We start from the raw sequence: 23,456 nt of genomic DNA, 5'->3' as shown, positions 1-23,456 counted from the left end.
CTAGACTCTGCTATACTCTGCTGTGCGACGACTGTCTTCTTGTGGAAGTGAATCCGGTGCTCACAACTCTAAGCTGTGAGTCCACAGCACTTTGACATGTTCCTGTGCAGAAGGTGGTCTCTGGAAGTGCTACCCAGCTCGCCTAGCCCAGTCGGGGCTGAAGTGGATGAGTCCAGTTGGTGGCACTGGTTCAAGGGCGATGCTGACAACCAGATCATGGATTATCATGGGAAGAGTACCTCAGTCCAGGAATGACTGCAGTGCTCAAACCATCTGGAGCTGAAAATGTGCCCCTGATGCCACCTGGGTCACCAGTGACAATGCTGTCCTGCATGCAAGGGCTGTCCTTTATTTTTGCTATTTGGCTTTTTTTAAAAAAAAGCTTAGCCTCCATTTCAGCAATATAGGCAATTTAAAATGTACATAGAATGTACCTATTTTATTGGATATATGCAAAGAAGAAATAGCTCTTTATCAGTTTGAGGGACATCAACTCAATCAATACATAAGATTGGATGATGGAAAGACGGACAGACAGGTGGCAGTAGAGAGAAAAGCAGCCCTCTAGATCTGGAAGCTTTGCTGCGCCTGAGATCTTGAGTCTTGGGATAGCTTTGGTCCATCTTAGAAACAGAAGATAGGGCATTGGAATGACTCTCATGATGGTGCCGGAGTTACAAAGGTGTATAGAAAGCATGTTCCTTGAAGATGGAGAAGACTGAGGGAACATTATCTTCCCATACCTGCACCAAAATTTGTTCTCTGATGCCCTAGAAGGCAGGACTAGATTTAATGGGCTTAAGTTATAGAAGGAGAATCTTCTTAATGATGAGATCAGCTTGGCAATGGAACCAAGTACTTTGAGCAGTGATGAGTTTCTTGAGTGATGAGGTTTTCAAATGAAGGCTGGACAGTCATCTGCTGGGGAAGCAGCACTGGATTTTCTGGACTGAGAAACCTACACCTTAACCTCCAGCTCTAAGATTCTGTGATTTTTGCCTTGGAGTCAATCAATTGCAATGTACAGCCTGAGATTGCATGTGAAAGGGGGCAGCAGTGGACCAGCGGCAACAGAGGAGTTGGTCTTCACTTTCACAGCTGACAGGGCAACAGCCTGGTGGTGCTGAGAAACCTGTAACATAAAGATTGAAACGTGTGCAGCTCCACCAGGAAATTCCATGGCTAGATTGAAGGCTGGTACCCAGGAATGTAGGAGTTGGGAAATTAATTTCAGATGGCTCTGAAATTTGCCTGCTAAATAAATAGTCTGCCTATCCCAGTATAAGCATGTAATTTAAAACAGCGTGGGGCTTTCAGGGAATTAAGAGTAAAGTGATTTCTTTTTTAGAGTAACTTGAAGCAGCCTTAAAACTGAAGGCAAAGTGTCGACAGCAAAATTCAGGCAGTTATCAAGTTTAAGAGTGTCAATGAAGTAAGGTAACAAAAAAAGCACACTGTGTAAAAGCTATTCTGGCTCACTTGATAGACACATTTGAAAGGCAGTTTTGCACAAGAGTATTTAGTGTGAACTGGGTCTTGACAAAGGCTTTAAGGGCTGACCTTACTATGAGCATTCAATTGACAACGTTTTTTAATTTCTTGGTCTTCCTACAAAGTTGGGATAGCACCCCCCCTTATTTGCTTGTTTTATTTACCACTGTTTCTACTCCAACTTTCAGTTTAATACCAAAACCAAGGCGGTTTTTAAATGCACAATAAAAATAGTTAACAATACAACCATAGCAAAAGCAGTACTATACCAGCAGATACCCCACTTAGCACTGCATTGAATTCCACCCCAATGCTGCAAAAACACAGCTTGCAACATGTTGCATGCCCGTCCTATTTGTGTCATGACTGTACCTCCAAATCCAATCTATCGTTAGACCCATGTCTGGTTCACAAGAAGCCTTCAACTGGTGGTGCTTTTATGAATGAGTGCTGTGCTTCTTCCATCTGAGTCATCCCCATCAGAAGATGAATATCAGAGTCTCAGGGCTGGTTCAGATGCAGGTTGGCACTCAAGACAGAAAGACAAGCAGAAAAATTAGCTCTCTGTTCAAGAAAACAAGGCAGCAATGCCTACAAGCAGAGCTGGCCCCAATGAGACAGTTGCCAGGACTGAAGGCCTTTGCCTTCTACTTCCCTCTAAGTCTCCTCCCCAGCCACATGTTTTCCAAGCAGCCTCAGACTACATCAGGGGAGGGGTGGGGTGGGGATCTGAGCCCATCATTCTGCTACATGCATAGTCCTCATTGTCCTAGGAGTAAAGAGGATCAGGGCAGCTTAGGACATTAGGAGCGACAAGCTACTGGGATGCTTCTGCAGCATCTGTCCCCTTCTCCTCTGCTTCATCAGCTGGCTAAATCCTGTTGCCTCTTCAACGTCCAACCATTCCTTCCCTCCTGCGCCCTCTGACCTGTCCTCAATGTCCCAACACCACTCGCCTGGCTGTGAGCCTTCCTCCTCTGAGGTTTCTCTAGAGGGTTCCCCGGCTGGTGCCTCCCATTACTCCTCTTCATCCAGCTAGTCCCTTACATGGAGCCATTGCTATTCTGCTTCACCTGTACAAGGCAGGATACAGACACATGCCCAGCAAAGTATCCTTGATACAGGAGAGAGCTGAGGATGAAGGACAAAGTGTGACTAGAAAACATTGCTTGTATTTTAAAATGGGGTTAATTCTGAAGGTTAGGAGCATCTAAGGGAAAAAAGTGGATATTAGAGAAAGCAGAATGTAAAGATTTAACCTTTGCAGTAAACTACCTCACCCCTCCTCATTCTGAACTTTTATCAATTTGTTGGAATGAGCTTCCAATCTGTCCCATATTGATCACCAGCACCTTGTCGATATCGGCTGTTGTAAAGGTGAGCTAAGCCCGCAATTCAGGTTAATGGAATTTATGTCTCACTAAGACATGAGAATGAGACAGAAAAACATGCACATATGCACTTATGTGTGCAGATATATGGAGGGATCTGACTTCTCTGTATATGACAACATGATTTTTTTGGGGGGGGGGGGGAAGAGCACATCTTCAAGCACAGCAGCTTTCAGCCTGGATCAAGAAGCAATTTGACAGCATCAGCCTAAGCCATTTTGAAGCCTGGGGTGCCAAAATAAATAAATAAGTGCCTCTGTATCACTTCAGTCCATTGTATCAAAAAGTAATTACCACTACCACCCTCAAATTTATCATTTGATTAATGGAGGAGGGCTGTGGCTCAGTGGTGGAGCTTCTGCTTTCTAGCAGAAGGTTCTGGGTTCCATCTCTGGCATTTTCAGGCTGAGAGAGAGCTCTGCCTCTTGATCATTTTGGCGGCTCTTTCTGAACCTTTTCCAACTCAACAATACCCGTTTTGAGCTGAGGTCAGGTGACCATGAAGTGGTTTCATGAGACTTTGGTAGGCATTCTGAACATCACACACAGAGAGAGACTCTGAAAGAGCCGGTATGTGGGAGCCCTCGACATCTGACAATGTCTGATAGACCCTATGCACACTTTTCTGTGAACAGGCCCCACGATAGAGGAACTGACTTCAAAAGAACAGGCATAGGTGTGACAATTAGCTTCAATCATTCCTGCAATTCAATGATGGGCAGACATGGGATTTTCAAGTAAAAATGCTGTTCTGGTGATAATTCCAGGTGATAATTTTTAAATTTTCAAACTTCGAATTTAAGCAACTTTTGAAATCTAGTGATGTCAGGGCTGCCTCAAGTCTCAGCTCACAAAAGACCAACGCCTTTCTTTTCTTATATACAAAAGTGTTTATTGCAGTTCATTGTTTGCTTAAGATCCGAGGCGCGCAGCCCTACGTCTGCTAGGCTTAGACCGCTGAAGTCCCTTCTGAATCCGTCCCTCCCCTGCACCAGCTTAAGAGGCTTGCGCTGCTCCACCTCTTTCTCTCTTTCCTTTTCCGCAGGGTCTTTCTGCCCGCTGGGGTTTCGCCCCTCCTGGATTCCTCCGACGCGGAATCAGACTGCTCTTGCCCCCTCCTGCGGGCTTTGGGACCTGGCCCCTCCTCCGGGCTCCCTGTACTTCCGCGCGCCTCTACATTTGAACTTGGCGCGCGCGCCCAACCTCTAACTTTCCTTTTGACAGCTACGCTACTCCCTTCACTACTCCCCTCCCCTTCCGGGAGGGTGGCTTGCTCCGACCTCCCTCCTTTCTCTACTGCCGGAGCCGCCTCCCCTGATACACTGGAACCTCCACCCCCTTCGCTGCACTCTGGCGGGGAGGCTGGTCCTGACGCCCAGCTGCCACTTTGGGATCCCCCGCTGGCCCCCTGCTCCTGACACGTCCCCCCTGGGGCTCCCCTGGCTTTGACCACTGGCGCCCCCTTCTGGGAATCCTCTGATTCGCTGGAAAGACTCATGGAATCTCTTGAGTCATTGTCATCCTCTTCCTCGCTGTCCTGGGATTCATCCCCATCGCTCTCCATCTCCTGCCTACCCTGTGCCTCTGTCCCTGAACCCCTGACAAGTGATGTTCCTCTTGTAGCTCTCATGAATTCCCTCACAAAGGCGCAGGGTTAGAGCAACTCCTGAACGTTGAAATTCTGGTTTTGTTTTATGTGCAGAACAGGCAACTTTCCTTGGCCATGCTAATTAAAGATTGATCACTTAGGTGGCATGTACTACCACAAGGTCTCCCACCTTGGGCTTTCAGTAAAAATGATCCACAATTAATTAACTCTGTGTTCAGTCTATCTGACATCTACTCTGGCTTAGCATAAAAGGGGCTTTTAGAGAGACCACATGCTGTGTATGTGAAGGAAGTGATGCACTAAGCAGTTTTTATCCTGGCAAGGCATGGGCTTGTGCAGGTTGTGGCCACTGACACCGTATAACCAAGCCACATCTCTCACAGTGCAAAGCTAAGCTAAGTCTAGGCCTTCAGAACTGTTTTGACATTTCTCCACTTAGCCACATCAGAGAAACGGCTAGGATCTAGGGTGGCCATGTGTCCTACTTTACAAGGGACCGTACTCTATTTGAACGACGCTTCTGTTTGAAGGGCTGTCCAGTCCAAGTCTGGTTTGAATATAAAGAACCATCAGCGAGGAGAGCAGGGATTGTGCTGGAACCCATCAACATCACCTGGAGAGCAGGTACACAGGTCACATGGTCATGGCATTGACTATGATGGTGCAATGCATCGCATAACCATAGTAGTTGTTTCTAATTTTTCATCTATACATATAAATCAGTACATGCAAATCTTATGCAAATCAATATCCCATTTCCCCCCCTTTGTTGGATGATGAATATATAAGAGACCATGTTGCTAGGCTCTCCAGATAAAAAAAGGTGGTGCGTGCCTTGTCAATAACAGAGAAATAAGTTTCTTAGAACAGCTGACATGCTATTAAAACACACGTATACTTCAGTTAGTGTTTTAACTGTCAAACATTTTAATTCAAAATAAAGTTCACTTTTCTGTGAACAATATAATTCTGACATTTAGTTGGCCTGTAAGAACATTTTAAATGGCTGTTTCTAGTTGATTTTGTTAAGGTGCCAATAAAACTCTTCAACATTTGTGACATCGGGGTAGGGGGCAAGACAAGCGGTCATGGGTTAGCAAACGAAATGGATAACTTTGCTGTGCAGGAACATACGAGTGTGAGAAGGAAAATAATAATAACTGATACCACTTACTTTCTGTATATCTTGTAGTGGTGTACTGCATAGATGTTTAATTTGGCATTGGTCTATTAATAGAATGACATCTGGACTTGTTAATGGGATTGTTTTTCTTTTTTAGTTGTCTGATCTTCAAGGCTGTATTTAATTGAACTGAATGACTTCATTTGTGGATAGTGATGTTTGCTCTCCCCCCCGCCCCCCCCCCCCGTTCTTGTTGGAAGAGGTTTTTTATATGGAAAGATTAATAAATAAAGATGTTTTCAAAATGGAATTTAGGAAGATGTCTTGCATTGTAGTTGCCAGAGAGCTTTGTGGAACCCTATGAGAGCCTCTTGGCAAAGCAACTAGAAAGCTGCATGCAGGTCATAGGAATATAGGAATCTATCTTATACTAAGTCAGACCACTGGTCCATCTCGCTCGGTACTGTCAACACTGACTGGCAACTGTTCTCAGAGTTTCATGCAAGGAGTGCTTATAATTGTGAGCAGACTGGGCCTCCTTCCTTGCTGATTTCCTTGAAATGTATTGATGATCAAAGTGCAACTCTTGTATTGGATTTCTCTTCTGATTGGGAAATCACAATTAGATTACATCTCACCCTCTCTGACAATCTCAGGAGATTTGGTGATTAGAGAGAGACCCCTGCTTTCTTTTGACAAGCTTTCTAATCAGCAACATATTACTGGGTACCATAGTGCCAATCTAATCCCTCCCTCCCATTTACACATTCATTGACCTGTGTGATGGTTCGCTATAATCATAACCAAGTAAATTTAGTAATAGGCACTGTAATTAACTCCGTTCTGTGTACTTGGGCCAGTACTTCTGTAAATATCAAGCATGTTGTGCTCGGTTTCTTTGCGAATGAAAGAAATTGGGTGTGCATATTAGGGTCAATTAAAATTAATTCTGTTTGTATCGACTGCCTTTTTGCTTATGCAAAGATTGTGCAAAGCAAGTGTGCAGCGAGGGCTTCCTTCCCTCTAAAATCCATAATGTTTGCGTTTGGAGCTGGGAGGAGGAGAGAATAAAAATCACAGGCTGTTTGAAATTTAAATCAAAGCAACTCTGGTCAATAGAATCAAGGTTACAGTGCCCTGGAAGGTTTTCATTGGCCAGTACCAAGATGCATCCTGGGCAGGAGTGACATGAAAGGTCAATTGACAGGTGTCTGAGGGGCAAGCAGGATGGATGCTCGGATGGAAAGGCTGGTTCTTGCCTATTCATGGGAGTCATCTGGGTTTGCACGGAGGTGAAATTAACCTTCATGCGGGAGCCCAGTTTAAGCAATAAATACATAATAATTTTAATTAATAGCTGAAGCTCCACTCTCCCCCCTTTTTTTGAAAAAGGCATACATCTAAGTGGATGAGAGGAAAGCAGGCAAAAATGAGATGAGATTGTGGGAAAGTGGTGAAAAAACCTGGGAGTCCAGTTTCTAGTTGATGCACAGGCCTGGAGCCGGATTTGAATGTTATTACAATCGTAACTTGGATCCTGAACGCCTTGGTACTTGGACGTTTTGGCTCCCGAATGCCGCAAACCCAGAAGTGAGTGTTCTGGTTTGTGAACGTTCTTTGGAACCCAAACATCTGACGGGGCTTCCATGGCTTCTGATTGGCTTCAGGAGCTTCCTGCAGCCAATCAGAAACCGTACTTTGGTTTCCAAATGTTTTGGAAGTTGAACGGACTTCCGGAGTGGATTCTGTTCGACTTCCAAGGTGCAACTGTACAAGGAAACACAGAGGAAAAACAACATGTGGAATTATCTTGTGAAATAAGGGGAAAGACAAGCTAACACATCTGATTCAGAAACATTCATGCAGAAGGGCAAATTAGGAACGTAGATACTTAGGAATCTGCCTTATGTCAGGTCAGACTGCTGATCTATCTAGCTCACTATTGTGTATACGAACAGTATTTCTCGGGGTTTCAGATGGGGCATTCCCAGCCCTAGCTAGAGATGCCAGGGACTGGACCTGGGACCTCCTGCATGCAAAGCAGATGCTCCACCACTTCCCTATTGGTGTTTTTGGGATGGCCTCTACCCAGTATACCTGAAGGAGCATCTCCACCCACATTGTTCTGCCCGGATGCTGAGGTCCAGCACCAAAGGCCTTCTGGCAGTTCCCTCACTGCGAGAAGCAAAGCTACAGGGAACCAGGCAGAGGGCTTTCTCGGTAGTGGCGCCTGCCCTGTGGAATGCCCTCCCATCAGATGTCAAAGAGATAAACAACTACCTGACATTTAGAAGACATCTGAAGGCAGCCGTGTTCAGGGAAGTTTTTAATGTGTGACATTTTAATGTATTTTTAATCTTTGTTGGAAGACGCCCAGAGTGGCTGGGGAAGCCCAGCCAGATGGGCGGGGTACAAATAATCTATTATTGTTGTTGTTGTTGTTGTTGTTGTTGTTGTTGGCAAGTGCTTTCCTGATACCTGTGTATTCACTGAATGTATGAAAGTGTTCTTATGAAAGGCAGTCTCTCTTTCTTGATTTTTTAAAATTTCTGATCAGCGTGTTTTATCCCTAGCTCTTTTCCTATTAAATTCAGGGTTGTTTCTCTACCTCCCCACCTCCCTCCAGATGTCAGCCTTTGATATTCTGTGGACTGCAAAATGTGAGTGGAAATGGTCAAAGGCAGGAAATGGAAGGTTTGGGTAACAAGGTAGGGGACGGACGCATGCAAAGTACAGGGAGATGTGAAAGGCAGCTCTGAAACCTAGGATAAGGATGCGCAGACTGCCTGTAAAAACAAACAAACAATAACAGTCCAAAGTCCTCAGTTTCCTTTTTTCACATCTATGATGAGAGCGTGTTCCATTTGGCTTGCAAAATGACCCTGCACCTACTAAGGAAGGAGGTGAAAGACATGGGGAATATTTTCCCATTAAGCTTGGCTTTTCATCTACTTCCCTGACAAATGCAGTTGATGCTGATGGTATTTTTTCCATTCCTATCTAATCCCTAGTAAGACTGAACTATAGGCTGCTGTCTTGTGTCTTGGCTCAGATAATGTTTTTGTGCTAACATAACATAATGCCATACAATTAGAAATTATATGTTAGCTCTTAGTCATAGCCCACTGAGTTTACATTAGACAAAGGAAATTAAACGGGAACCAGAGGAGACCTAGTAAGTGCTGTGTGTTTCTTTTCTACTCAAGGAATATTACGTTTCTATTGATGAGCACATCGTTTATGTCTACAGAAAGAAAGCTATCTGTGCTCTGTAGGTAGGAGGTTTCTTGGATTCATATTGACTTGGCTTATGCTAGTAGCCTTTATCTAGTTTCAAGAGGACTTTTTTTCTCAAAGAAAAGGTATGCTGTTCAATTGAATTCATTTTACATAGAAGCAAATCCCACTAAGCTCAGTAGGGTTTACAGGGCCAAAGTCATTTTGGGCTTTAAAGGTCAGCACCAACACTTTGAATTGCACTCAGAAACATACTGGGAGCCAATGTTCTAAGACCAGTGTTAGGGTCAGCTTCCAGTTACCAGTCTAGCTGCTGCATTCCATGTTAGTTGTAGTTTCCAAGTCACCTTCGAAGAATCTGATGTTTTATTTAAGTTTCTATAATCATGTATTGAGAGTTTTCTGTCACTACTGGTTTATAATCCCAAAGGCATTCTGAGCAAGCAAGTACTGTTGTTTTTTGTGAAAGATTAAGATTTTTTAGTTTCATTTTTGCAGGATTAAAATATTAAGTTCATTTTTTTTTTAAAAAAAATGTATATCCCATTACTTGAACTTGGAAGATAGGTAAACAAATGCAAACATTTTAAACTCTCCAGACTCTGAACACACACACACACACACACACACACACACACACACACGTACACATGTGCATTATTTTTACATGCTCATAATAAGCAGATTGGCATGCAATTGTTTTTATTCTATTTTCCTTCACTTTGTTGCATGTAGCCAAACCACAAGCCATTTCTGTTCCTGATTACATATAGAGGCATGTGCAGCAAGATGTCAGGTTGGAACATCAGATCATCAGTGCACTGCCTCAACAATAAGAATCCCCCCCATCATTCGTCCATTAGGCATTCAGACTCTTTCACACATCCCCCCATCTATCCTCTCTCCCCCCCTCTCTCTTGTGAGAAGCTGGTCTTTCCAATGCTTGGTATTGGTAGTAGGAAGCAAGTGAGTTGGTGGGGGCAATAGCTAGTGAGTGGGAGGTCACAAGCTTTGTGAATGCCTGACTCCTGATGAAGGAATTAATTTTATTATTATTTATTAAATTTCTGTACCACCCTTCAAAGATCACAAGGAAGCACTGGAAGCCATGGTTCTGCCACAAGGAGAGTGAGACAGACAGACAAGACATACTGTTTGATGCTTTACTGTGTTTGATATTTTAATTTTTTGGAAGCTGCCCAGAGTGTCTGGAGCAACACTGTCAGATGTGTAGCATAATAGAAGAAGAAGAAGAAGAAGAGTTTGGATTTGATATCCCGCCTTTTACTCACTTTAAGGAGTCTCAAAGCGGCTAACATTCTCCTTTCCCTTCCTCCCTCACAACAAACACTCTGTGAGGTGAGTGGGGCTGAGAGACTTCAGAGAAGTGTGACTGGCCCAAGGTCACCCAGCAGCTGCATGTGGAGGAGCGGAGACGCGAACCCGGTTCCCCAGATTATGTGACTACCGCTCTTAACCCCTACACCACACTGGCTCTCAATAATTATAACAACAACAACAATAACAACAACAACACACATACAAGCTTGGAGGTCTGGCACTGGATCACAGTGACTCAAACATCTTTCTGAAGAATGCAATACAACTTCAGCTGCTGTGCTCTGTGGTAGGTCCATTGAACTCAAACATGTGTATGCCTGCCTGCCTGCAGGTCTCCCTCTTTTTCTCATTCTCTTCATGGTGGCTGCAGAACTGTGGCAAGGAAATGGAGTATGTGTGCTGCAGAAAAAGGTAGGAGCTTGCTGCAGGGACAGAGCAAGGGATGGAGGTTGATGGGATGCAACCGATGGAGGACTAGTTACATGTCAGAACAGAAAGGTTTGTGGGCTTAATCTAACTCAGAGGACAGCATTTCCTGTTCTCCCTGGCCGCTGAATAGCAGTGTTGGCAACAGAGAGCTTTCCTGCACAAATGAGGTACCATAAGCAAAAATGACCCCTCTCTAGTTATCACCCGCTTCATCTCTGACAAGAAGGAGACAGAGAGAAAGGCCTGCTTTGATGATCCAATAATAAGTGCAGGAAGGTACAGGACTTCTACTGGCACCAGGGTACCAAGCCATGATACCCTGGCTTATGATAACCCTTTGAAATGGCCCTGGAAGCAGCTAGTTCAGCACTCTTTAGCACTGAGGAGGCAAAACCTTCATATGTGATACCCATCAAAAGCCTGGAAGTGGTATTCTGCACCAACTGAAGCTAACAGACAATATTCAAAGACAGCCTAGTATTAAATTAATCCAAGCAGCAGGTTAGCAGGTCACGGGTACATCCTTGAGTTCAAGGGTTCCCAATGTCCACCCTACTGCAAGGCTTCAAACATCTGCAGCTACTTGGCAGAGGGATGTAGTTGGTGTCAGAGTTGGAGGAAAGCAAAGCAAACTTGGAATAAGCTTTTCCCATTAAAAAAAAAAAATGCATACTCTTGATATGTAAGGGAAATTCTGTTTTTCAAAGATAAGCAGAAAGCTGTTCTTGGTGAACTTTGAAGGCTCTCACAATCAAGACCTTTATGTTGATGGCTAAGTAAAGCTCCCTCAATGTCCTGTTTTATTTCCTAGTCTTATGTCTACATAGTGGGATCAAATCACGAAAGTCTCTCTCTCTCTCTCTCTCTCTCTCTCTCTCTCTCTCTCTCTCTCTCTCGTCCTGCCTATATATCCCCAACGCCATGCTGTTTAAATAACAGTGGAGGAATGTGAGGATCAGACCATTCAAAAGAAAAATAATTTCAGATCAGTGGACGAAGTGGCAGGACTACATGTGCGGCAGCAATAACAATTACCCAGGACCAGTATGCTTATTTGTGCTGGGGGCTCTCTTGAATGTTTGGGAACCATGGAGCCAAAGTTAACATATTGCTGAGATGTAGATAGTAAGATAGATTTGCAGGGCCTGGAAGTCAGGGGGTTGGGGGTTGGTTACAATAATTTTAGGAGGCCCATCAGTTTTATGTGGCAGAGCAAACAAGTCGCAACAAATCTGTGTAGGGTAATATCTATCAATGCCAACTAGAGATTGATGTATTGGTCAGTTTTCATTATTCCCATCTTAAGTTTAGATCTCTACATCAATTTGCAATTTTTAAAAAAAGGTTCTCATGAAAATTTTGTCAGGAGTTTATTGTGTATTTCTCTCAATGTACACATCTTTGCAATTTTGCCTAATATGCACATTTTTAAAAGGATTTTTTTTCTAATATAATGCTTTTTTGCATGTTGTTTTCACTTACCCTAGTATACTTCATTACTTGGCTGGAGAACTGCATTGCAACATTTGGAGAAGTATGAATTTCTAGGGATGGCTGTGTTTCATGTTGAGTATTGATTCAGAAAGTGTGAATTTGATAGGCTTGTGTTTAAATGCAAACTGAATCACATTTCTCCCCTGTCCCTAATGGCTTGCAGTCATGCTGGCTATATATTACCTCCAGTATCAGAGGCAGCATGCCAGCTTTTGGCTAACATGAACAGGAGAGAGATTTTGTACTCATGTTCTGCTTGTAGGCTTCACACAGGTTGGCCACCAGGATAAGGAAATACTGAACTAGATGGGCCATGTGTATGATCCAGCAAGGCTCATCCTATCTTCTAGTGTATTCTTAGGACCAGAGCTTCCCTGTTCAGATTCAGCATACTTCTGAATATAGGTTTTTGAATACAGGAGAAACGCCGTAGGGTCTTTCCTGTGACAGTATCTGTGATGGAACTCCCTTCACTCTGGATTAAAGCTGGTCTTGGGCCCTCTTTCAACACCAATTTAAAACAGATTTTTATTATCCCAGAATTGTAGTCGGCACCATTGCCCATCTAACCCATGGGAATCTGCCCAGGCCACACCCCTCACTAGGCCACACCCCTCATAGAATCATTGAATTGTAGAGTTGAAAGGGACCCCCCCCCCCATCTGCAATGCAGGAATTTTAGCTAAAGCATCCATGACAGATGGCCATTCTCAACAGGCCACACCCCTCACTAGCCCTTCACCAAGCCCTTCTTGAGAACTTTTCACCTGACTGGAATCTTGAATTGTGATAATGTCTCTTCCTTCCCTGGAGGGAGGATAGAGAGGGGTGTGTGTGTGTGTGTGTGTGTGTGTGTGTGTGTAGAAAATCTGTCTTTTGCTTGGAAGAAATATAAACTAAAGTACAAGTCATATTCATTGCTCCATCAACTGTTTACCTGTGGTCATGCCCACTAGGGCCGAGAGAGAATTCCCAGCCTAAAGGCACCTGCCCATCCACTGATGGAGACATAATGCAGTTAACACAACTCATCTTGGATACCATGTAGCACCCAAACATGTCTTATGCTAGGTCCTTGCAGAATCAGAAGACCAGTTGGGTAATTGAAGGATCAGCATGGATGGTGCAGTCCATATCAGGGAAGGATGCATTAAAAACAAAACAAAAATCCATCACAGTAACATTTAAATTGTTTGCAGAACTTGCAGTGATTAAAAATCTGACACCAACTTTCCCAGTAGGTAATTTGTTTCTGGGCTTTTACCAACTTCTTGCTTTGGTTAATCAAACCTCTTGAAGTTCTAGTTGATTTTGGAAATGCTGTCCTTCCCTTCTAACCATAAATCCTTGCAAAAACATCCTAAGGGGTTTCAAGCAGCTGTCCTCTGTTGACAATATCGCAGCTGCATTTCAGTATTGGATACGTTTCCCTGTGGGACTGTGATATCCTTTGTTTTCTTTGGAATGGAAGGCAACTTGTGAATAAATTATCAGCTTCAATGCTACGTGGAAATGCATAATTCAAGTTCATTTGACAATGACTCTAAGGTCAAAGATTTGATGCCCACTCTGGATAGGTACTGTTTGATTTTCAGTTTAGCCATTTGATGACCATCTGTCCTGACGCTTATCACAAATGAATCCAAATGAAATGTCCTATGGTTCTCTAATTGTGATCCATATGATATGGGTGAATCTACTTCAGGCATAAGAGGTGGGTGGAACATCAGGGTCTATCATGTGTTCTACTCTTCAACAGCAACAACAATAATACTAAAGAAATGGGCACACATTATTCTCATCCACCTTTGGAACATCACTACAGTGGGAGTAGAGAACAATGGGTCCTAGTGAGTGGTGAAGTCAACAGTTTGGTATGAGGCCAAACCAAAAGTGCTATTGGTAAAATCACTTTAGCTACAAGTATGTGAACTGTCTAGCATCTGTTTGCCTCTTGTGTTTTCAGATTCTGAGAATACTCCAAGAAATAAAAGCCCTATACTTCAGGTTACAGACACTTCAGGTTACAGACGCTTCAGGTTACAGACTCCGCTAACCCAGAAATAGTACCTCGGGTTAAGAACTTTGCTTCAGGATGAGAACAGAAATCATGCGGTGGCGGCACAGCATCAGTGGGAGGCCCCATTAGCTAAAGTGGTACCTCAGGTTAAGAACAGTTTCAGGTTAAGAACGGACCTCAGGAACGAATTAAGTTCTTAACCCAAGGTACCACTGTATTTATAAATGTGTAATACCGGAAGCGTTGATGATCATAAAAAAGCAAGGGTATTTTTTTCTGTATGCTATAAACCACTTTTGGCCACAACTCCCAATGAGGCTGAGGAGGCATCTGGGTGTAACCCATCTTGAGCAAACCAATTAAAAGTTTCTGTGTTGGTTCACTTCAATATAAAAAAAACTTCTCTGGCTACAATATTAATGTTTATATCTGAAGCATCCGATACCTGCACAGACAACATGTATGTACAGAAGGAATGTGTACTATAGAACAGTGTTTCCCAACCTTGGGTCTCCAGCTGTTTTTGGACTACAACTCCCATCATCCCTAGCTAGCAAGATCAGGGATGATGGGAATTGTAGTCTGAAAACAGCTGGAGACCCAAGGTTGGGAAATACTGCTATAGATAATGATGTGCATAGCAGGGAGAGAGGGAATTCTACTTGCTGGCTCTGTCCTGATCTCCAAATGTTCATCTGAACAGAGCCTACATCTGCAAGGACTGGCCTCCAGTTTCTCAAAAACCTTTCATCCTCATGTGAAAGAGGCTTCCATTTTTCTTCTTCTTTGTCACAGTGCTTTAGAATTTCTTTAGAGCTTTGGTGAATGTGTTTTTATTTCCTTTGTACATTTTCAGGCTTCTATGAAGCCTATCTAGAATGATGCCAGAAGCCCTTCACACTGTTGGCTACCTGAATCCGTGCATTCTCTGGGGAACCTAGATCAGGGCCTCCAAAGGTGAGATAAATGTGGTAGAAGGTGATCGTTCAAGTGATCAGGTCCCAGTCATTTGGGGCTTTAAATGTTAAAACCAGCCCTTTAAATGGTACCTGGAAACAGACTGGATTCTAAATGAATATGGGCTGTACGTGAGACGGCTTTGCTCAAACCGAACATGTGGAAGTTGGTGACAGAAACAAAAGGCAAGATTCTTGACACCCGTTTCTTCAATAGTTAAACTGTGGAACTTGCTTCCACAGGACACAGTAAGGTAGATGGCTTTAAAAGAGGATGGGGCCAATTTATGGAGCAGAAGACTATCAATGGCTATTAGCTATGATGACTATGCTTTTCCTCCACAGCTGGAGACAGTAATGCATCTGAAAACTGGTTGCTGGAAACCACAAGAGCACAGAGGCTTCAGTGCTGCTTGTGGCTTTCCCACAGGCAGCTGGGTGGCCCTGCAAGAACAGAATGCTGGACTAGATAGGTCCTCTTATTCTGTTCTTAATCCATACATTAATTGTTTGTGCAGATGTTGTCTGGGCTACTGTAGTAGTTAAAGGGAGAAGCAGGCACTGTGCTTTCATGTCTTTATAGGTGTTTTGGTCAACTGGCACAGGATGAGGCTGAGGAAGGTGATAATAATTCCTAGTATTTCTAAAGGGCTGCATGCAGGGGGAGCATTATGAATTGTTTTGGAACTTGCTAAACCCTGCCAAATTTTAATTGTTGCAAAATGGCCTGACTCTAACCTTCCAGCACTCAGAAATGGCTTTCAGACATTTGAAATCTGGCCTCCTTAATGGCTGAATTGACTGTAAAAGTCTGCCTACGTGAGGTCAAATAGAAATGCAAAATATTTGGAAAGACTTGAGCTCCATTTATTGTTTATATAAACAGTAACTGCAAGTTGGACATTCATTGCCACGAGGCCTTTTCTCTGCTGTTATAAAGCTACCCCCCATTGAATACATTTGTTTGTTACACAGTAAATATTTGAAAAGGAATACTTTGTAATTAAATAGCAAGTCTCCACATATGTGATTGCAGTATGATTTCTACAGGATAAGAGAACACACTGTAAAGCCAATGGCCTCATCCTTTGCACCAGCTCTGATAGATATTGTTGCCCAACACCCAAGTGGTGTGAAATTCCAAGGGTTTCAGAAGCTTAACCAGGGTTCGTGTTTTCTTTTGGATTTGTCTTTATGATATATGGCTTATTTACACCTATACACAACCTGAGCCTATGATGGAGGGGTTCACAGTATTAGCACCCCAAAAGGGTCTTGTTTCTCCCACAGCTGCAGCCTTGGATTCAAACATAAATCAACATAAATCAAATCTGGATTTGTTCTGAGCTGGCAGAATACCCACACCCATTTGCCGTCTCACACAGAGCCCCTTTCCTTTGTTCCCCTTAATGACCCATCACCCGGGCTGTCACCTCAACACAGGAAACTAGCCTGGCTTATATTTTGACACTGGCCAGATCCAGGCGTTAGAAGAACCTCACATACAGCCTACTTCCTCCCACCCAAATTCATAACAATATGTTCATAATACATGCATTGGTGCTTGCTAATATGAGACTGCACATATCTCATGTGAGACGCATAGACTCACAGACTCAGACTCATAGAATTGGAAGGTTTCCCAAGGGTCATCTAGTCCAGCCCCCAGCAATGCAGGAATCTCAACTAAAACATCTAAGACAGATGGCTGTCCAACCTCTGCTTAAACACCTCTAAGGAAGTAGAGTCCACAACCTCGCAAGGGACTCTATTCCACTGTAGAACAGCTCTCGCTGTCAGAAAGTTCTCTTTTCTTGTAACTTGCAGCCATTAGTTTGAGTCCTATCCTCCAGAGCAGGAGAAAAGAAGCTTGCTGCATCTTCCATGTGACAGTCCTTTAGGTATTTGGAGATTGCTATGATATCTCATCTCAGTCTAATCTTTTCCAGGCTAAACATACCCAGCTCCTTCAAGTGTTACTTATGAAGCTTGGTTTCCAGACCCTTGATCATCTTGGTTCCTTTCCTCTGCACACATTCCAGCATGTCAATATCCTGCTTAAATTGTAGTGTCCAGAACTGGACACAGTATTCCAGGTGTGGTCTGACCAAGGCAGAATGGAGTGGTACTATGATTTCCCTTGATTGGAACACTAGACACAGCCTAGAATACCATTAGCCTTTTTTGCAGCTACATCACACCTTTGACTTCTGTTAACCTTGTGGTCCACTAAGACCCCTAGATCCTTTTCACATGTACTTCTAGTAAGCTAGGAGTCCCCCATCTTATATTTATACATATGATTCTTCCCGCCTAAGTGAAGAACCTTACATTTGTCCCTATTGAAATTCATTATCTTAGTTTGGGCCCAGTTCTCCAATCTGTAAAAGTCATTTTGCATACTTACATCAGGCACCCACAAGGTATGCCTTTGAAGTATCTGCATTGATGCATATATCAACAGAAACAGAAGCTCTGCTGTTAGCATCTTTTCATAATATATGTTCTGGTGAAGTGGGACATCAGTGAAGGGCTTGCTAAATGAATACACAGAGCTGGCTTAATTGCAAAAAGACTCTTCCTTCAGAAGTGAAAGTCCGTAACATCAATTTTCATTGATTTATGGCAAAAGAAAATTGGTGGGAGCCTGCTTTATACAAACATGATATGACAACAAGGAGGCACTTACCTAATCCATGCCATTTGGACTACTTAGGGACACCTTTGCTTAATTTGGGTCAGAATGGCTAATGGGTAAACTTAAATATTACACACACACACACACACACACACACACACACACACAACAAGGAAACCAAGAAGATTGGGGAAATGAAAACAGAAGACAGGCTGAAAGGGAAAGAATGTGTCAACTGACAGTGTATTGGGAACCAATGGTTTGGTTAGCATGTCACATTAAACCATACTAAAAAAAATAAACATGGTGAAATTGCCTGTGCTTCACTTCAACCTTGCTTCTGCCATAATAATAATAATAATAATAATAATAATAATAATTTATTTATACCCCACCCATCTGACTGGGCTTCCCCAGCCACTCTGGGTGGCTTCCAAAAAAATATTAAAATACTATAATACATCAAACATTAAAAGGTTCCTTAAACAGGGCTGCCTTCAGATGTCTTCTAAAAGTCTGGTAGTTGTTGTTCTCTTTGACATCTGGTCGGAGGGCATTCCACAGGGAGGGCACCACTACCGAGAAGGCCCTCTGCCTGGTTCCCTGTAACTTGGCTTCTCGCAGTGAGGGAACCGCCAGAAGGCCCTCGGTGCTGGACCTCAGTGTCTGGGTGGAACGATGGGGGTGGAGATGCTCCTTCAGATATACTGGACCGAGGCCGTTTAGGGCTTTAAAGGTCAGCATCAACACTTTGAATTGTGCTTGGAAACGTACTGGGAGCCAATGTAGGTCTTTCAAGACCGGTGTTATATGGTCTTGGTGGCCGCTCCCAGTCACCAGTCTGGCTGTCGCATTCTGCCATGCTGCTGGTTTGGCTTAGCCATGGTCTGGCTTAGCATGATGTCTCAACTTTAACTCATGGTTTGCATCTCTCCAAACGACAAGCAGTTACCAAGGTTAGTTCTTACCTTACCATTTGCAGTTTGTGTGTGGGAAATACAACTTAAGTTCAGATTCAGAGGCAATGCTAAGCCAGTCAATAATAATAATAATAATAATAATAAAGTTATATGCCACCTATTTGTCTGGGTTGCCCCAGCCACTCTGGAACAGCTTTCAACAATTATAAAACCACAGTAAAACATAATAAGGCATTGTTTTCTATTCCACTCTGTATTCATCACATGCAGCACCGCTTCCATTCTGCTGCAGTTTGTTTTCCACCAAAATCTCTGTAATTTGTCTTGCTGTTCACTGTGCAGAAATTACATAACTTATGGAATTAATTATGTAAATTACAGTGTCGTTATGTCATCCAACCCCATTCATTTCAATGCAAAGGGAATGCAATGCAAAATGGTTGGGGAAAAGTAATCAGCTATGTATCATTTGTGGACAGAAAGCAACAGCAAATGCTAATCACATTCACTGGATTGATTTTCATTCTGGAAAAACAAGTGAACACTGGCAATTTCCACTCCTGTTGCCATTCCCACCAGAATTCTCCAACATCCTTAGCTGAAGTGCCAGATACAAATAACTTAAGCAAGCAAGCAAGCAAGCAAGCAAACAAACAAACAAACAAACAAACAAACAAACTGTGTCACTGGTCCTAAAACCACTGCACTGGGTGCCAGTGAGGTACCGGGGCAAATTCAAGGTGTAAGTGCTAGTATATAAAACCCTAAATGGCTTGGGACCTTACAATTGCAGGTGAGGCCTTGGGGATGGTGCTGCCTTTGGTGTCTGCCCTGTTGGCACTGACCCATGATAGGGTCTTTTCAGTGGTGGTTCCCCAGTTATGGAATTCCCTTCTGAGAGAGGTGCATCTGTCTCCCTCATTAACTTTCAACAGAAATTTGAAAATATTTATCTTTACTCAGGCACCTGATGTTTGAAAGACACTCTCTCTGCCAACCTTGAGATCATTAGTTGAAAAAAAAATTTAGCTCGTTTTAGAACATTTTAAACTTTTTTTTTTTAATGCTTTAAAACTTTTCTTTTTAAAAATCTTTTATCATTGCTGTGTCTGCTGGCCTGGGCTTCTTTGGGAGGAAGGGTGGGTTATAAATCAAGTAAGCAAATCTTTTTTTAGCATATACATGCATCAATTGTAAATCTGACATTTGGGATACGGGGCAAAGTTTTGGCTGTTGTACTGGCTGCTTAGGACACGCGCTGCCAATCTGTCGTAGTGCACAGGACACATTTTCTATACATTTGCAAATTCTCAGGTGAAGAGATTCCAGTATACTTTCTACAGGTGTAAGCTAGAAGATCAACAAAACATCCCAAACATATGTCCACACGCTGTATGTCCACACACATGATTGAGAAGTTGTGGCTTGTATTGAAAGACTGTCATTTCTGGAACTCCACCCTCCCCTATTATTGGCAGTTTTCCCTTACAGAGGCTTAAGAGCTGCAGGACATGACTGCACTACTGGGACAGCCTTTCACAAGACTCATTCCATGGGATGGGGGTGGCGTGGGGTTCTGACCTCTTGTGTTCTCTGACATTGGCTCGAACAAAACATTGCCAGTCTCTCATAGACATCCTGTACATGCCCCCCTCTCTCCCCTCCCCAATAACTTCTAATGCCCTCCATAAATAAATTGAATGGGATGCCTGCTTGACGGCGCTCTCAAAGTGCTTTTGACTCAGCTTTCGAACCCTGTAGCCGCTTTATTGAAACACAGCTGGATCCTTCTGGGATGGTCTCCAAGACACTCCTTTGATATAGATGAAATGCAGCCACTAATGAGCTGTTCCCATCTTTTCTTGGGGAGGCCGTCCCTCCGTTTTACATTTGTGCTACTTTAAAAAATAATAATAATAAGCAGCAGGGTTGGGTTTTCCCTTTTATTTAAGGACTGAAGAAAGGGGAAGGGACTTGCCTACAAGCCACCTTCCCTTCCTTCCTTCCCTTCTCTCTGTGGGAAATGTGAATGTTGAGATGGCCAGGCCAAAGGATTTTTATAGAATGGGGTGGAGAGGTTTTTAGTCCCCCCCCTTTCTTCTCTCCTGGTGAACACCTGGGCCTTCCCAGAGGGATTTCCTGTCAGCTGCAGGCTCTGAGGCTGTCCACATTTCTTGTTTGTTTTGCTTTTGAATAGCATTGGCCTTGGCCTATGGTTCCAGTATACTTTTCAAGTGCCCACAGTGTAGTGGTTGGCAGAAAGCTAGAAAGGCTCGACAGGAGAATGAATATTTTTATATTCCTCATTTGCCCTGCAGAATATTTGTTACATGGTCAGGGCAGCTTAAGGGTAAGCAGGGAGCTGGAACGGCAAGTCTATCCACTCAGTTCCACCAGTGAAGGTGACCAGTTACATACCCTCCAACATTTCTCCGATGAAATTAGGGACTGTCCTGGAGTTAGAGTGGCCACCAGGCCAGTTAGAATGAGGTAATGTGCATGTGGATTTCCTGGAAGAGTGAATAAATGCAGGAGGGGCCATTTGTACTCCATGTCCCATTAAACTTTAATTAGTTTAATGCTAATCAAATGTCCAGTGCGCTTCCGATGCGACAATGTCCCATTACAGCAGAGCATTTCGCACAGCGGCTCAAGAAGGGCTGGAGAGTCAGCATCTTTTCAATAAAGGGATCTTGGAGCAAGCGGTTTGAAACTCAAATAAAAGGTTTATTTACACAAAACAAAAAACCCTGGTGAAGAATCACACATATCAGCAAACACGCCCCAAAAGAAAAGGGAAGGGGGAGGGGACAAACACACGAGTGAGCTGACTATTTATACAAACTCACATTCCTGGAAGCTTAACGACCTCCAGCTGCTCAGTGACTAGAGCGTCTTGATTAGAGCTTCTTAACCCTTTAATACCAACACCCCCTCTCGCTCGTAACACTGAGCTGTACCAACCTTAATTCAAATTTAAACCTGAACAGAAATATTTATGAGATTGCGGACTCAAAGCTTTTGTAAAACCGTCTGCGAGATTTTCTTGGCTTGGACAATACTTTAGTTCAATTAAACCTTGTTTTACACTTTGGCATACATTTTGATAACGGATATCCAAGTGTTTTGTGTGTGCCTTGAATTGACCTGATTTAGCTAGTTTAATACAAGGTTGATTGTCTTCCCACACTCTGATAGGTAGGGAACGTTCTCCAAACAATTCTTGTACCAGTTGCTTATAAAATTCCAGTTCTCTACATACATCTGATAATGCATTGAACTCAGATTCAGTTGAACTTAAAGCTATAAGTGATTGTTTTCTTGATCTCCAACCAATTAGTGCATTTCCAAATTTTATCGCCATTCCTGACACTGATTTTCTATCTGGTCCAGCATCTGCCCAACTGCTGTCGGCCCAACATTCAAGTTGTGTGCTGCCCTCTGCTGATAGTTTTAAGCGAAACCTTTTGGTAGTTTGGAGATACCTTAAAACTCTTTTTACTCCTTGCCAAGCATGCATTGATGGTTTTTCAGCTTGTCTACACAGCATGTTGACAGCATATGTTATATCGGGCCGAGTCCACTGTGCAATGTGGAGTAGACTGCCTATCGCTGACTGATAAACCCCGGGATTACTGAACTCTGCCTGTTGCTCAGTTTGAGCATCCTTTGTGTAACTTAACTCCATTGGGGTTTTAACACCAGCACAGTTGTCCATTTTAAACCTTTCCAGCAACTGCTGGATCTTAGCTTCTTGGCTGAGCCAATAGTTCCCATCTTCATCTTGCTGAATTTTAACTCCTAGATAAACAGATACATTGCCTAGTGATTTTATCTGAAACTTTTCTCCAAGCTTTGTGGCAAATTGTTGTGCAAGTTTATCGTCCTTTCCACTGTATAATAAATCGTCAACAAATATCAAGACTGCTTCTTGTTCACATCCCGAGCCTTTTAGATAAAGACACGCATCTGCTGCGCTCTTTCTGAACCCCATGCTCTCTAGAGCATCGTTTAAGCAGGAATTCCAATTACGGGCGGACTGTTTCAACCCATAAATGGATTTGTGTAGGCGCCAGACCTGGTTTGGCTTGTCTCCTTCAAAACCTGGTGGTGGCGTCATATAGACTTCCTCCTGTAAGTCTGCATTTAAATAAGCCACATTGACATCAAAATGAAACAGCTTATTTCCCTTCTTAGCTGAAGAGGCTAAAAGCATTCTTAATGACTCCGATCTTGAAGTAGGGGCATAGATTTGAGAATAGTGAACTCCTTTGCGCTGCGAAAACCCTTTTGCAACTAGTCGGGCTTTATATTGCAACTCCTCAGTAGTTGTGGGCTTTAAACGATATACCCATCGACAACCTACAGCTTGTTGCCCTTTTGGAAGCTCTGTACTTGTAAACACACCGAGAGACTTCATTGAAGCCATCTCTTTTTCCATTGCTTCCTGCCACTTTACGGCTTCTGAGCTTGGAAGCTGTTGTACCTCTACATAGCTATCTGGCTCACACTGTGCCATATTTACGTATACACTTGTCACCTTAAAACGCTCTGGCGGCTTGCCCTTTGTGGCACGTTTTGACCTGCGCAATTGCTCCTCTTGTGCCCCCTCTGACTGTTGGCTGTCAGAATCTGTCTCAGACTTTATGTCTGGACGTGCCTCTAGGGATAAAGACCTCCGTTTAGATACCTCCCTTGGGCTTGGTGTTGCAGGCGACCTGCTTCGCTTTTGCTGTCTGCTAGGCCTAACGACTGGCGATGTTGGAACACTCTTAGATTCTGGCTTTTCTACCTTAGGAGAAGAACC

Source organism: Podarcis pityusensis, assembly GCF_964106645.2.
Source record: "Podarcis pityusensis genome assembly, chromosome: 6".
Lineage (NCBI taxonomy): Eukaryota > Metazoa > Chordata > Lepidosauria > Squamata > Lacertidae > Podarcis > Podarcis pityusensis.
The sequence above is the reverse complement of the archived record's forward strand: the minus strand, read 5'-3'. Positions refer to the sequence as shown.